This window comes from Felis catus, chromosome B4 (genome assembly GCF_018350175.1).
Source record: "Felis catus isolate Fca126 chromosome B4, F.catus_Fca126_mat1.0, whole genome shotgun sequence".
NCBI lineage: Eukaryota > Metazoa > Chordata > Mammalia > Carnivora > Felidae > Felis > Felis catus.
This window is the reverse complement of record NC_058374.1, coordinates 24,505,615-24,521,542: the sequence shown is the minus strand read 5'-3', so window position 1 is coordinate 24,521,542 and position 15,928 is coordinate 24,505,615. Positions and strand designations below refer to the sequence as shown.

At 37.3% G+C, this 15,928-nt stretch overlaps 1 protein-coding gene across 10 annotated transcripts in view; it reads right to left on the bottom strand.

Moving 5' to 3' along the window:
• MYO3A (myosin IIIA) overlaps positions 1-15,928 on the bottom strand; it is a 246,280-nt gene that overhangs the window by 145,424 nt on the left and 84,928 nt on the right. The window lies entirely within an intron of this gene.

Here is a 15,928-nt window from a genome sequence, read left to right as displayed (position 1 = left end):
AGACACACGTAGAAAATTGGTTTCAGGCACTAGGAATTTATTTTCAAAGGAAACATTTCAGCAACTTCAGAGAACAGCCAAAGATTCTTGATTTGACACAAAGGCTGTGGAAGCTGCTGAGATAGACACCATGGTTTGTTTCAACTTTTCTGGCCATGAAATTCTCATCTACTTGGTGTCTTGAACAAAACTGTATTTTCAAGGTTTATTTTTGGAGATACAGTAGACTTTTGAAACAATGTGGGGTTAGAGGTTCCAATGCCTCCACAAAGTCAAAAATCCAGGTATAACTTGTGACTCCTCAAAACTTAACTATAGTGTTGACCAGAAGCCTTACCGATAACATAAAGTTGATTAGCACATATTTCCTATGTTATACATATTTTATTCTGTATTCTTACAATAAAGTAAGCTAGGAAAAGAAAATACTATTAAGAAAATCATGAAGAATAGGGGTGCCTGGGTTGTTCAGTGGTTAAGTGTCTGATTCTTGATTTCAGTTCAGAGGTCATGATCTCATAGTTTGTGAGATCAAGCCTCACGTTGGGCTCTGTGCAGAATTCTCTCTCTCTGTCTCCCTCTGCCCCTCCCCTGCTCACACTCTCTCTCACCCTCAAAATAAATAAAACCTAAAAAAAAAAGAAACTAATAAGAGAAAATACACTTACAGTGTTATATTGTATTTATTGAAAAAAATCTGCATACAAGTGAACCAGTGCAGCTCAAACCCATGTTGTTCAAGGGTCAACTGTACTTTTAAGCATTTGAATTTGTCCATTCATAAAAGGAATAGACTATGAGGAATAACAAGAACCATACCACTTACTCAGTAGACTTTAATGGTTTCTCACTGCTTAGCGAATTAGGTCACTATTTTTTAAATTTTTTAATTCCAGTGTAGTTAACATAGTGTTATATTCATGTCAGGCATACAATATGGTGATTCAACAATTCCATATACTACTCAGTGTTCATCAAGATAAGTGTTACTCTTAATCCGTTTCACCTATTTCATCCATGCTCCCACCTACCTGCCTTCTGGCAACCATCAGTTTGTTCTCTATAGTTAAGAGTCTGTTTTTTGGTTGGTCTCTTTTTTTCCTTTGTTTGTTTTGTTTCTTAAATTCCACATATGAATGAAATCATGGTATCTGTCTTTCTCTGACTAGCTTATGTCACTTAGCATTATACTCTAGTTCCATCCATGTTGTTTTGTTGGCAAAATTTCATTCTTTTTTTGGCTGAATAATAGTCCATCACATACACACACACACACACACACACACACACACACACACACACACACACCACATCTTCTTTATCCATTCATCTATCAATGGACACTTGGGCTGTTTCCACAGTTTGGCTATTGTAGATAATGCTGCAATAAACATAGGAGTGCGTGTATCCCTTTGAATTAGTATTTTTGTTTTCTTTGAGTAAATACCAAGTAGTATAATTCCTGGATCATATGGTAGTTCTACTTTTAATTTTGGGGGGAACTTCCATACTGTCTTCCACCATGGCTGCACCAATTTGCATTCCCACCAGCAATGCATGAATGTTCCTTTTTCTTCACATCCCTGCCAACCACTGGATGTTTTAGAATTAAGTCACTATTGATAAACTGTCCCCACCTCTATCTTTGGCCAGCCCCTCTTTTGGTTCACTGGATTCTGTCTTCTCTCATTTATTCAAGGACACCACTTCCACTGGTTCCTCTCTCATTCCTAACATCACTCATTTTTCCCTCTCAGGTATTATAGTACTTGTCTGAAAAGAAACAAACACAACACCCTTTCTTGAGTTCCAATTTCTTTCATCTACTCTTTTACTTCCTCGCTTTATAGCAAGAAAAATCCTCAAAAGAATTATCTCTACTTAATTTCTTTCCATCCTTTAAGAAAACCCATTTCAGTCAGGCTGCCATTTCTTACTCCATGGAAATAGCTCTTGTTAAGAACATTAATGGCCTTACACTGCTAAATCCAATGGTCAAGTCTAAGTCCTCATTTTACTTAACGTACTGGCAGCATCAACAAACTCCTTCTTAAATATACTTGTTTTAGTGTCCTGGACACTTCTCTTGATTCTCTTCCTTGCCTCACTGGCATCTCCACCTGAGTATCTTTTTCTGGTTCCTCCTCATCTTTCTAACTGTCACGTTTGGGATCTCTGGAGCTTCAATCCTTGTGGTTATTTTCTGTATCTACTCACTTCCTGATTTCAGAGCTTTAAATACCACTTACGCATTGACAACTCTGCTGATCTCCAGACTTAAGCATCCAACTGCTTACTCAACACTTCACTCAGAAGTCTAACAGGCAGACTTAACACATCCCAACCCCTCCTGAATATGCAGCCCCAAACCTGCTCCTGTCCCATAATTCTTATCTCAGTAAATGGTGACTCCACTCTCCTGATTGTTTATGTTAAAAAGCTCAGGGATCCTTAGCTCTTCTCTTTCTCTCATATCTTTCATGCAATCTACATACAAATTCCATCAGCTTAATGTCAAAGTCCATCTAGGACCAACAGTATCCTACCACCATCACCTCTGCCATACTGCATCCCACTATCACTATCTCCTCCCACCCAGGAAGGTTCCCTGCTGCCACCTTGGCCTTCTACATTCTTCTCAACATTGCAGTCAGTAAGATTTACCCTTTGTTTATATTATTTCCTCTTCAGCTGTATGATGAAACTTTATGTTCACAGTTCACCTCAAATGTCACCTCTTAAAACTTCTCAGCATAATTCTATACATCCTTCAGGACAAATATTTTAGTTATGGCATTTCAGCCCATCATTTGTATATGAGCCCTATTTCCTTAACTAGACTGTAAAGTTCTCTGGGGATTTCTCAACCTATGGAGCTGGAAAAGCTGGATGTCCATATGCAAAAATTAAAAAAAAAAATCTAGACACTAACCTGGCCCCTTTCACATAAATTAACTCAAAATGGATCGCAGACCTAATTGTAAAATCCGAAACTGTAAAACTCCTAGAAGATAACATTGGAGAAAATCTTGATAACCTTGGGTTTGGAAATGAGTTTTTAGATATAACACCAAAAGCACCATCCATGAAAGAAAAAAATCAGTAACTTGGACTTCATTAAAATTAAAAACTTCTGCTCTATGGAAGATACTGTTAAAGAACAAAAAGCAAAGCCACAGACTGGGAGAAAATATTTGCAGATCACCCTGATAGAAAACTTGTATCTAATAATGGGGATAGTTTTACTTCTATTTTCAACTCTTAGATTCCCCAATTTCGATAGCATTTACAAAAATTTACAAATATACACTTATTGGTATGGATGATTTAGTTAATATTTGAATCCATTATTACTCTGTAAACTCCAAGACGCATGAGGCTGTGTGTCCTTGGTTCCCCCTTGTACCTTAGGAACAAGCAGATTATTTAAAACATAGTAGGTCCTCAATAAATGTTAGTTGAATGAATGAGTCAATATATATCCTGTACAATTTCTGGCACAGAATTTCCACTTAGTTGGTCTCCATATTTGCTGAATTCAACAGGTATCATCTTATTTATTCCCCTATTTCCAAAGAGACTCATACTATTTTTGAGAAAACAGAGAAAGAAGTCCAATTATCCATTTAATTGCAGAGCCCTGAGTTTTTCATCTGTTTTTATGGGCTGATTTGGTAGCTAAAGACTGTTCCTAGAGAATTACAAGAAACAGATGGTGAAGAATATGGGGATCAATATTTGGCTGGCTGCTACACTCACTCTTCCACTCCTGTAAATTCATCCTCTGATGCTTTTGGTATTAGTGTCCAAAAACTGAGAAAAGATATTATTGTAATGACTGAAAACCTCAGATGGCTCCCCATTTTCTACAACATGAGTTAAAAACTCCTTGGCATGGAATTCACAGCCCTTCACAGCCTTGTCTCAAAGAGCCTTTCCAGCAGCATCAACTATCATCTCTGTACAGAACATTCCCCAATATGCCAAGTATTTCGAGATTCTGTGTTTTGCTCATTCTCTCTCTGCCTGGAATTATTTTCCTTCCATGTCTGGCAAAGTTCTACTTTATCATACAAAGTCGGGCTCAAATAACATCCTCTCTGTGAAGCTTTTGCAGGACTTTGCAGAGAGAATGCACTACTAGCAGAGAAGCTTTCATATTTAAGTAGGAATGTTCATCATTCCTACTGGACTAGGAGAAACTTGTGGGCAGAAACCAAGCATTACTCATCTTTCTATGCCTGGCATCAAGGATACAGATGCATGAAATATGTTGGCAGCTTGAATCACCATACTGAGCCCCACCCAACTAGCCAGTATGCAAAGAATATTATCTCTTCGCGTGACCAACCCTATGTCCTTCTATTTTAGTTCCTATCCCATAATTTCTGGCAAACCTTTTAATTAAGCCAGCGGGCCCCAAAACCTACCTGACATACCATCTTTCTGACCTCTTACCAAAATACGCTTGTAATATCCACAGAATTCAATTCTGTGATTCACAGTTTTAATGGGAAATATGAAATTTTGCTTTTTTTATATATATGTACCCAAGTGTGCAGAAGGGGAAAAGGGGAATAACATGCACGGGGGCCTGGAGGCAGGAGGGCATACGTTGTGTTCCTTGGACTTAGCGAAGGGCCCTGCGGCTGAAATGGTGACAGGGACAGTGGTGCGTGGTGAGGCTGGACCCCAGGCATAATGGGAAGCCACTGAAGTATTTCAATGAAGAGGAAGACTGGAAATGATGGAGTAGAATAGCCTATTGTAGTAAAGAAGAAAAATCACTGTACTCTAAAAATAAACATCATCACTAATGTATCACTAAGGACAGCCAAGAAAAGTTAAAATTCTAGTAGTGAATATTTTATAATTTAGGGTCATATTCTAAGAACATATTATAAATGTGGCATTTCAAACTAGTAGAGAAAGAAAAAATTCAAGAAACTGGGCCAGAACAGCTAATTAAACATTTGGGAATCATGTACCTTATGTAAAAATATATTCCAGGTGGATTAATAAACTTAACAGATTTAAAAATACAATCATAACGTTCTAGGAGAAGACACAGAAGAATAGTTGTGTAATAATAATGGGGTAGGGATGGAATTTGTAAGTATGATAAGATAGAAAAGACAATAAAAAAGATGGGGTAGATGTGACAGGATAACAATTTTAGTAGTATAATAAAAACACAAGCTATAAGGAAAATAAAAAAAAATATTTGCAGTGTACATATATGATGGAAAAAAATCAATGTTTAATATATCAAGAACTTTTGAAATTCAATAAAAAGAACACTGAAAATGAAATACCATGAGAAAGTAGGATTTTAGGCTTTTCTATTTAGATTTGAGAAGATAAATCCACCCCTCTCATTTCCTAAAAAGACACGTTATCACCAGAAAATACTGAAACCTAATAATCTTCCCTAGATTGATGGCATTAAAACAGCTGAATCATATCATCTCTGCTGCCTCTTCCAGTCCTGGAATTCTATAATTTGTCAACTTAATGGGCTTGATAATTTTGTGTATTGATTAGGTATATTACCTAGGAGACGGATGATTGCTTCATCATGAAGAGAAAAATGTAGAGTCATTTTCTGTGACTCTAAAAAACTTTTTTTTTAAATCACTTATAAAGACTTTATCAGGGTGATTGTGAAGATGGCTTGGTCCTACTCTAGAACATGACTCCTCTATTTTCTTTTCAGTTCAACTCAAGGGTAGAGGGGCTGAGGGATGCAGAGCCTGGTTGAACAGGTGACAACAATGTGTAAAAAGTCAGGGTGGATTATGGATTGACTGAAAAAGTATTAGACACTGAACTAAATTCTGAGATGCTTATATAGAGAATCAAAAATTATTTCTGGCTCAGTTGGTTAAGTGTCTGACTCTGGATTTTGGCTCAGGTCATGATCTCACGATTCATGAGATCAAGCCCCAGGATGGGCTCTAACAGTGTAGAGCCTGCTTGGGATTCACTGTCTCCCTCCCTCTCTGCCCCTCTCCCAGATCACACCCTCTCCCTCAAAATAAATAAATAAACTTTAAAAAGTTATTTCTGAAGCTATATGAACCCTTTCCTTTGTTTAGATCATAGTATTAATGACACCCAAGTAGTATTAAAAGCATGGGCTCTAGAATCAGAATGCTCAGAGAAAACAAAAAAAGAGTTTGTGAGGATAAATAAAAATAGATTTCATGTAAGATGTTTATTTAGAATGGGCACTTGAAAATGCCTAATATTTAATAGCTATTATTACTCAAACTGTGGCTCGACCACTTACTAGCCATGTAGCCTTGGACAAGTAACTTACTCTGCTTTCTCAGATATAAAATGGGAATAATAATAGTCTGTTTCATAAGGTTGTTATGAGGTTAAATTAAATAATACATGTGAAGTGATTCATCCAGTACCTGCAATGCTTAATAAATTTTAGCTATTATTGTTGCTTTTATGGTCATGGGTTCGATCTTCATATACTTGATATTTAATATTTTAATTTATATTTAATTAGATTATAAATTTTTATTTCTATTAATTTTATATTTAGTGGTCTCCATCTCTTCCCACTCCAGGTACCCTTCTACCTTCAACAAACATAACTTGTAAATACATGACACTGGACTCAGCATAAACCAAGCAAGAAATGAGAAGAATTTGGGCCCAGGTCTTGCTGATGGAGGATTCATGAATATTCTTGTTTTCTAAGGACTTCATTGTGTTTATTGTTAAGTCCTATGTATACCCTGGTGGTAGCATCTCAGCAGGAATTATGCATTCTATCAGATGACAGGGAAACAAGCAAACTCTTTTCTTTTCTTCTCCTCTCTATTCTCACTGCAGTGTTCAAGGCTGACTTTAGAGAACAGGGCTGAAGCTTAGACGGTGCACTGTGAAAAGACACACAGCTGCCAAGCACATCTTGGCTCCAGCACACCCATCTCCCTGACCATTTCTTGCTGGTCAGGGCAGAGTGGTGCTCTCTGCCAGGCCGGCTTAACTGGAGAAGGCCCATGGTCACTGGAATTGCCTATCTGTGTTTCTCCCGTATCTGTATTTCTGCACCATCAGTTACTGTTAGACAGGGTCATTGGAATGGGCTGCTCTGGAAAGCATGGTCAACACTGCTGTCACTTGGTTGGGTCTTAACGTTTATGGAGACAAAGAGAAAAAAAACCCCAACAGTTTCAGCTGTCATAACAAAGCACTAGCGAGTGGCTCACATTTATTATATTCTTTCATGTGGCACTGAGGCATGATTAGTTGCATCAGTGATATCATTGTTCAGCTTTAAAATTAGCTTAACATTTAAAAAGCTACCCCATTAACAATGCACAAGATCACAGGGTGTAAGAGTGAGAAGAACAGGTAAATATATTACAGTCCAATTTCCTTCCATTTTATGAATTGTCAGCAAGCCTGTGATATGTCCAACCTTTTGGCAAAACTCAAATGAAGCAGATGATTGATATGACATCTCCATCCTGTTTGGGTTTGTTAGGCTTTCCCCCTCCAGACACAAACACACACACACACACACACACACACACACACACACACCAGGTAGAGCTTTAAATTATACATGTTTCAACATCTATTACTGCATTCACTCATTCAATACATATTTAAATTTCTACAGCATCCAATATATTTCAGGCAATTCAGAGCTGGGCTAAAGCTATGAGGAAAACAGAAGATAGGGTCACCTGCTCAACAGAGCACACACTCTGATGAAACAGTTAACAATGCACATATAAACAAAAAAGTTAAGATAATTTAGGCTAGGGCTGATATGTTTGGATAGATTCATTTTCAAAGAAGAAGATGTTAAAATCAAGGATGTAGCTGTGGCTATTGCTACAAATACTACTCAATTAATTGATAAAGCTGTATTTGCTCACATGGGTTTTGAAAATACATAATCATTCACAGTTAATTAAGGTATATACAACAGGTGTATAAAAGCTTTCTCCCTAAGTTAAACATCTTAAAAGCTATTGAAGTTTCAATGAATAAGAAAAAAAAAATTCTATGAATGAAAATTTTAAAAAGATCGGCAACTGAGAAAATCTTTTACATCTTACATGCCTCTTTTGGTCACTAATGTATCCTAGGGACCTAAACAGTAGCTGGGAGATAGCAGGTAGTCAATAAATAAATGTAGATTGAGTAAATGAAAAAGCAAATGATTATCTGTCAAAGTAAGATATTTAGTCCAATCTTCATCACTACCTTAATATGATATCCATGCTTGTTTGAAACAAACTTAATTCTTTGGAGACTGTATAGATAAAAACTTTGAATTTTTCCCAGTATAATATTAGGTATTTTTTAAAATGAGTAAGTATACCTAGATTTCCAAAAGAATATGTAAATGTTTCTATAATTTCATACATTAGTGAATATCTAATCAATCACGATTGCTACTATTTTGGTGAACCTTCATTTTTCTGGTGTCTAATTTTTTAAACACTGCATACAACAATTTGTTAGATTTAACTATATACCAAGTATCAGACAGTAGATTGTAAGGCAAAATTTTTTAATAATTAAAAAAATACATGTTTATAGAAAGTGAAAGCTATAGATTTCAGAAGTGCATTTTCTTTAGAATCCTCTCATCTATGTCATTTTTCAATCCAATTCATATTTACTAAGACCCTGCTCTGTGCAAGGCACTGTCCTAAGTGTTAAGGGATTACTGTAGGTGAAAAGAGATCCAAACCATATGTTCAATGAGTCTCAATCAAGTGGGAACTATAAATACATTTAAAACAACACAAGACATATGGCAAGTGCCAAACTGAAGTTAAATTAAATAGCAAGGAAGCAATAATCCCCTTCTGGTGAACAGGGAATGGTGCTCAGCAGATTTAGTATTCAATCTTGGCATTTGAGCACGGACAGGGTTCCACAACCTGAGGAAGAGTATTTGTATGTGGGTGGTGACTGGCAGGTGGTCGAATCTGAGAGAGAGTAGCATGTGTGGATTGACCAGAGAGGGCATGTGCCCCAGGACAGTGACAATCTACTGCAGCCAGAAGGCAGAGTGCTAGTGTGGGAGAGGCTAGAGGTTGAGGAAACTGGGATGGCGGAGGGCATGACTGCTGAGAAACACAGAGCTCTTCAATGCATTCAAATTCCAAATATCCAAAGAGCAAAGTACACTCTTCTGCAACAAAGCCTAGAACTCCTCCAGCACTTGTCTCACTGGCTGACCCATCATCTAATTAACTGCACACACCAGAAATCTCCATCTCTCTAACCTCCTATATCTACTCCATCACCAGATTATGTCGTTTTCATCTCCTTAAAATATCTGAAGTCTTCATTTCTCTCCATCTCCACTGAGGAGATGAGAGCCCATTAACCAAGGCTGGAAACAGTGAGAAAGACAGGGAAAAAAATTGATGTCATGAAAGCTCCAGAACACATGTAGGAACAGCTCAGAAAGGTTGCCTGGAGTTGCTGACTTGACACATGGGTAAAAAAGGGGCATTTCTTACAAATGAACAATATTCTGCTCTCCTTCTAACTCTTAAACCAAGAGGGTATTGAATAAGACCTCAATGTCTATTTCTGAGTAAAACCTCCACTGCTACTCCCTTGATCTTTAAGTTCCCATTATTCTTATTGGATTATGACAAATAGTGAGAATGATCATATATATATAAATTTAATTTTATTTATTTTGAGAGAGAGAGAGAAAGAGAATGTGAACAGGGGAGAGACAGAGAGAGGGAGACAGAGAGAGAGAGAATCCCAAGCAGACTCTACATTGTCAGTGCAGAGCCCAATGCAGGGCTCCATCTCATGAACGGTGAGATTATGACCTGAGCCAAAATCCAGAGTTGGATGCTTAACTGACTGAGCCACCCAGGAGCCATGAGAATGACCTTTTTAAATAAGTTAGATGTCAGTCTCCAATCAGTACCCTCCAATGGCCTGATGTTACTAAGAGAAAGGCCCCATGTAAACTGACCCGTCCCTACCTACTGCATCAGATCTTGTCACCCCCTGCTCCCTCCTGGCAGGGTTTCCAATACTCGGCGCGGTCTTGCCTGAGGGGTCTCCGGACTCTTCCTCCACCTGCAGAGCCACAGGCTGATGCACCTCCTCGATTGGGAGGTCCAGGCTGATGCCCCTCTTTAACACGGCAGTTCTGCCCTCCCCCATCCCTCCAGGAAGTTCAGTCCTCCTTACCTTTCTCTGTATTTCCTTTAGTGTATATCACCATCTAACATATTACATAGTTTACTTATTCTATTTTGCTTTGTTTGTTTTTTCATCTGTTGACTGACTTACCCCTTACTCCTAGACCAGATTCCTGCAAATGGTAGGTTCTCAAAATACATTTCTCAAACAAAAGGAGTGATAGGTTGCTTTACAAAATGTTCATCTATGGAGCCAAAGAAATTTTATTATTTTTTTCTCTGATTATAAACAATTGGAATGCTCAAAGAAAAAGTATATATGTACACATATGTCTATACTTCAAGATACTTTTACACTTCTAACATTTTCCTTTTGCCTTCATTTTATAGAATTGGTTTCCATTCTTGTTACTTTATTATTTTATTTCTGAAAGACTTGGAAAAAGCAAAGTCAGAATCCTTCTGTAAGATTTTTGTCCTCTTGTGTAAAGTACAGCTTGTTAAACAGATTATCTTTTTCATTTACTCTGTCATACTGAAGAGACATAGTTTCAGACTATAAATATTTTCTTTCTGTGTTGTCAAAGGTCACAAATACCCTTAGGGTGGATATTACAGCTCCACTTGTAATTCAGTTCTACACACTGAAAAAAGAAACAACTACTGCTGCCTGATGTTAAATTTTTATCCTTACTATTCAGTTGTACTGTTATAGTGCAACAGCTTTATTTGCTTTTAATTTGGTAAAATGCACTCTTGTAAATACCAAGCTCTATGCTGTAAGGTGATTCAGGAGTCACTGGGGGTTGTACAGAAATCCTTTATCAAACATAAATCTAATCAATGGTTTTGTTTTAGTTTCCTTATCCATCTTTAAATTCCAGTAACTAAGTTACAACTGGTGGTACCGATGGGGGTACAGGCTCTCACTGGTATGCTCCGGAAGACCAGTTTTTATTTACCTGCACTTGGACCCCTTTGGCCAAGTACGTACTTCTGACATGGTGGAGAGGAGAGCACACACCAGCCTGGCCAGCCAGATCAGCAGGTCAACTCTGGCAATGACAGCAGTGATGGACGTTCACAGTTACCCAGCAAGCCCCCACCACATTTTTAATTGCGTTTTTCATTCATAGAGCTCTTCCTCTCTCACATATAATTTTGTAAAGATGTGCTTTCATCTGGACTATACAGATAAACACTCATTCATAAAACTTGTAGCACTGTTGGAAGGAAGGATGAAGTGGGAAAAGTGATACATGAAAGCAGAGGAAAATCCATATCTATGTTAGCATCTTCCTTAATTTATTCTAAATCGTTGCACTAAAGCCCCCTATGATGTTGTCCCTACTATTCTAAATCTCTTTCTACTTTCTCTGTGTGGGTGCTGAAGTATATGCAATAAATCAACACCAATATAATATGCATGTTGCTATATGATACTCTGTACCATCATAATTTCATTATTGACACCCTTAAAAATCACTTCTTGATTTTTGTTTTCTCTAATGCCTTTTTCCCATTCATTACCATGACCAAGATTCCATACTCTAGAACAGGGATTGGCAAATTTTCTTTGTAAAAAAAAAAAAGTAGATGAATATTTTCAGCTTTGAAGGCCACATGACCTGGGTCACAACTACTCAATCTTGTCATTACAGTATGAAAGCAGCCATAGATAATATATTAACAAATGACTGTGTTCTAATAAAATTTAATTTACAAAACTAGGAGGCAGGCCAGATTTGACCTGGAAGTCATAGTTTGCTGACTCTGTTAGGCAAGAGACCCGGGGAAAAGAGAAGGGTCTAGAAAAGAGGGACAGCAGAGGTGCCTGGGTGGCTCAGCTGGTTAAGTGTCCAACTCCTCATCTCAGCTCAGGTCTTAATGTCACATTTCATGAGTTCAAGCCCCACAACATCAGCCTAGAGCCTGCTTGGGATTCTATCTCTCCTTCTCTTTGCCCCTTCCCTGATTGTGCATGTGCTCTCTCTTTCTCAAAATAAATAAATAAACCTAAGCAAAGGGGGGGACAGCAGACACTACCAATGATCGGTGGGCCAAAAGGTAGACAGTCTTTTTAAAAAAATAAATGTATTAAAGATTAATGTATGCATGGTGACTGAGAGTGTGAAACTACTTTAAAAAATTAAACCATGAAATGCTTAGTATTACATTAAAGTCCACAAGCCCCACAAGCTAGTTGCAGAACAGGTATCTCATTTAAATAATGTGTCCATGAAAGAGGTCTGGGGATCAAGGTGTTAGAAAGTGCCTCTTCTCCAATCACATTGTTTTCTATTAATGCTATAGTTACTGGCTTCCACATAAATAGAAGCTCTCTAGAAATACACACAAAACACTGGACACATTGGTTCCCTTTGGGAAGGGACATAAGTGAGACTATTTTTCACTCACTACTCTTATGCACTATTTCAATATGTACGCATCACCTATTTAAAAAGCAGAATAAAAGAAAATGTAGGTTATGTTCTAGCATAGATTTTGATTTATAACTACAAAGCAACTGCATCAAGAAAAAGTATATGATCCTTTACGAGTTGGACAATAGGCACAGTCTTACCTATCAAAAGGACTAATTTTATTAAGGCAGTTAGCAAAGTTTAAGTAACATAAATCATCTGGTAATCTCTTGGTTCTGGGCAGGGTTAAAGCGTGTCTGTCCACTTTTAAAAAGGAGTCACATATCTGGAGGCTGATGAAAAATCTTCTTGGTGGGAAATCTTGTCTATTTCTGCTGTGAATGTGAGTTCTTTGTGCTGTTAGTTTAGATACAGTGACCTGTTTTGAGATGTTGAAATAAAACTGACATCTGAGTTTGTAAGAATATTTGATGTCTATTATACATCTGCCCAGGTCTCCTAACATCTTTCTTCTCCTCACTCTTAGCTTAGAGGCAAGACAGTAGTGAAGAGCCAGTTTCTGTGAGTAGAATTTTGTGGCAGAGACGGAGGGGCACAGGTCCTTCAATATGAAGAGTTACCAGTGTCACAATGAGTATCCATAGGGCACACACCATTAGAGAAAATTAATCTGGTTAACAACAAACACGGCCCTGGAGTTTTGTCTTTATCACATTCATTTTTTTTCTAAGTATAAAAATAAACTACATTCTTTGTTTAAAAAGTTGAAAAATGTCAAAAGTTGTAAGACAAAAGTCACCTATAGCCCCATCATCGAGAGATAACCATTGTTAACATTTTAGTGTTTCCTTTTAGTCTCTTTGCTATATTTTAAACAAGTAAACTTTTTCTCTCAGCCTTCTCTCTGGTTAGGATGGATAAACTGTCCCCACTCTGAGCAAAGGCCAGCTCACCTACTTGTTCATGTACTTTCTCCAGGAGTCACTGCTCTATCTCTCCCCTCTCTTCTGCATTGTCAACCTCTCCCTGTCAGCCTACAATCTCCCAGCTTTAAAAATCTCTCCTTTGATGCTCTATGCCTTCCAGTGACTGTACCATATCTCATTTCACAGCTGAACTTCCTGAAATAGTCCATATTCCCTAGCTTTCTTCTTCATATCACCTCTATCCTTTAACTCTCCCAGCCGAGGCTTCCCTCCACTCACTCTACCGAGATGGCCCTCATCAGAGTCACTGAAGAACTTGCTGGGTCCAAACTCAAGTGTTATTCTATTTTTCTTGAATTTTCAACACTATTTGCCAGAGAGGACCATTCTCTCCTTCTTGAAACACTTGGTTCATATGGCTTGCAACAGACCCCACTCCCTCAATCTCCTCTCTCTCTGCCAGGTTCTAAAATGTTAGTGTCTCCCAGAGCTCTGGTCCCCTTCATTTCTCTTTCTAAGCACTCACATGCAGTAACCTCATGCAGTACCATGGCATTTGCTCTATAAGCAAATGACATAAAAACCATTTCTAACACGGACTTCCTCCTTGAAGTCCAGACTCCTATATCCAGCTAACCTACTTAGTAACTCTAGTTTTTTATTTGATTGGCATAACAAATTTAACATCCCCCAAACAGAATTCATGCCCACCCTCCACCCTATTTCAGTATATATAGAGGAATTATACTATCATCCACAGACCATGAACAACACCCACATTTTAGGCCGGGCTGCCCAGGTAATGTCTAGATAGATAGATACGTAGGTAGGTACGTAGGTAGATAGGAAGAAAGATACAAGTTTTTTGAGAGGAACTTGTGGTACAGTAATATCCATATAAGAATCAACCATGACATAACAGTATTCCATTTCAATTTCTATTCCCAAGACTGGAATTGCCATGGTTAAGTATTTATTTATTTCCCGTTCTTTCCTTCTTTTTGAAAAAAATCCTGAGCATTTTAACTTCAGATTTTTCCCTTAAAAAAAAAACCCAAAAAAACAAAAAAGCAGCTGTATTTACATAAGTGTATAAAAATCTAACTTCAAAGTGAATCATAATCTTCCAAAACTAAAAATTCTATAAATACAGCTTTTTTTTTCTCCCTAGAGATTACAAAACTAAATGGGGAAGCAAACAAGATTAGGGCAGCTGAACAGCCAGAGATAAAGCTTTACGTGCTTGGCAGTAAGGAATGAGGGGCATGTCATTTTGAATTCTACTCAAAGACTGAAATATTGTGCTGTAAACCTTGACTACTATCCTTAAAAAACACTTCTCTCCTCTTCCCCAGCAAAAAGATGGTTAAAAAGTTTCAGCTCATTTAAAGCTAGGTTATGCCAGTAAGTTATGCTCAATTGCCTTATTACTAAGGTCTTTGACATGATGGCAAAAATATATTTGGAGGATTAAAAATGTGAAGACACTCAGGGAAAATAGTATGTCTGCCCTCCACTCACCCTGTACATCTCGCTCTGCTGCAAAAAAATTAGTATCCACAGTGGGTGTCCTGCCTCCTATGAGGTACTGCAGAATACAAGTCAATGTAATTCTATGCAAATGTGACTTTTCTTAGGGCAACAATACCAAAAATGGATGCATTCAAATCCTAGGCCATTGCTAATTTGAAAAAGAAAGAAATAGGTAATATTACAGTATTTCTTGCAATCTTTATAATGTAGGTCAAGGCTTTTGACAATCCATTAGGTTATATTTTCCTCTCTAGAATAAAAAATTTTTAAAGGCTTTTAAGAGAAAGACCAAAAGATGTACATGAAGAATCTTTCTGGAAATTTTGTTCTTTTTAGAAAAATGTGTTACATTTTGCCCTCTTTAATTAAGTACACGTACTTGTTGGATTCACGGCATTTTACCCCATGAACTCAAATGTGATCGTTTTCAGGAAACTCTTAAAATAATCATAAAATTATAAGAAAAAGTATAAATATTTTTAAAACAACTATGTGTTTGAATGAATTTAAGATGTCTAAAAATGGGTGATGCTATCATTAAAATAATCATTTCCTAGAATCACTGCAAAATTAACATTACAGGAATTTGGGAATCTGATGAAAGCTTTTAGAATTTGTAAAGTGGTCCTAATATCTGATAAAATTTAAATTTCCCTGTAAGTAATTAGCATATTTTAATACTAAATGGTAATGAAAAAACATCTTTCATTAACTGATGATGAAAATATCAAGAAAATGACATAAATTAGTCCACAGGAACTTATAGGAAACATGATAGGATTTCATCCTTGTATGTGTTTCCTGAAAGCACTTTTATGTGAAAGGAACTTTATGTGAAAGTACTTAGGGGGACAAAATTTTCCAGGCTGAATCAGGACCCTGATAATAAAGAATGAATCAGGAAGTACTTTTTACTCTATCC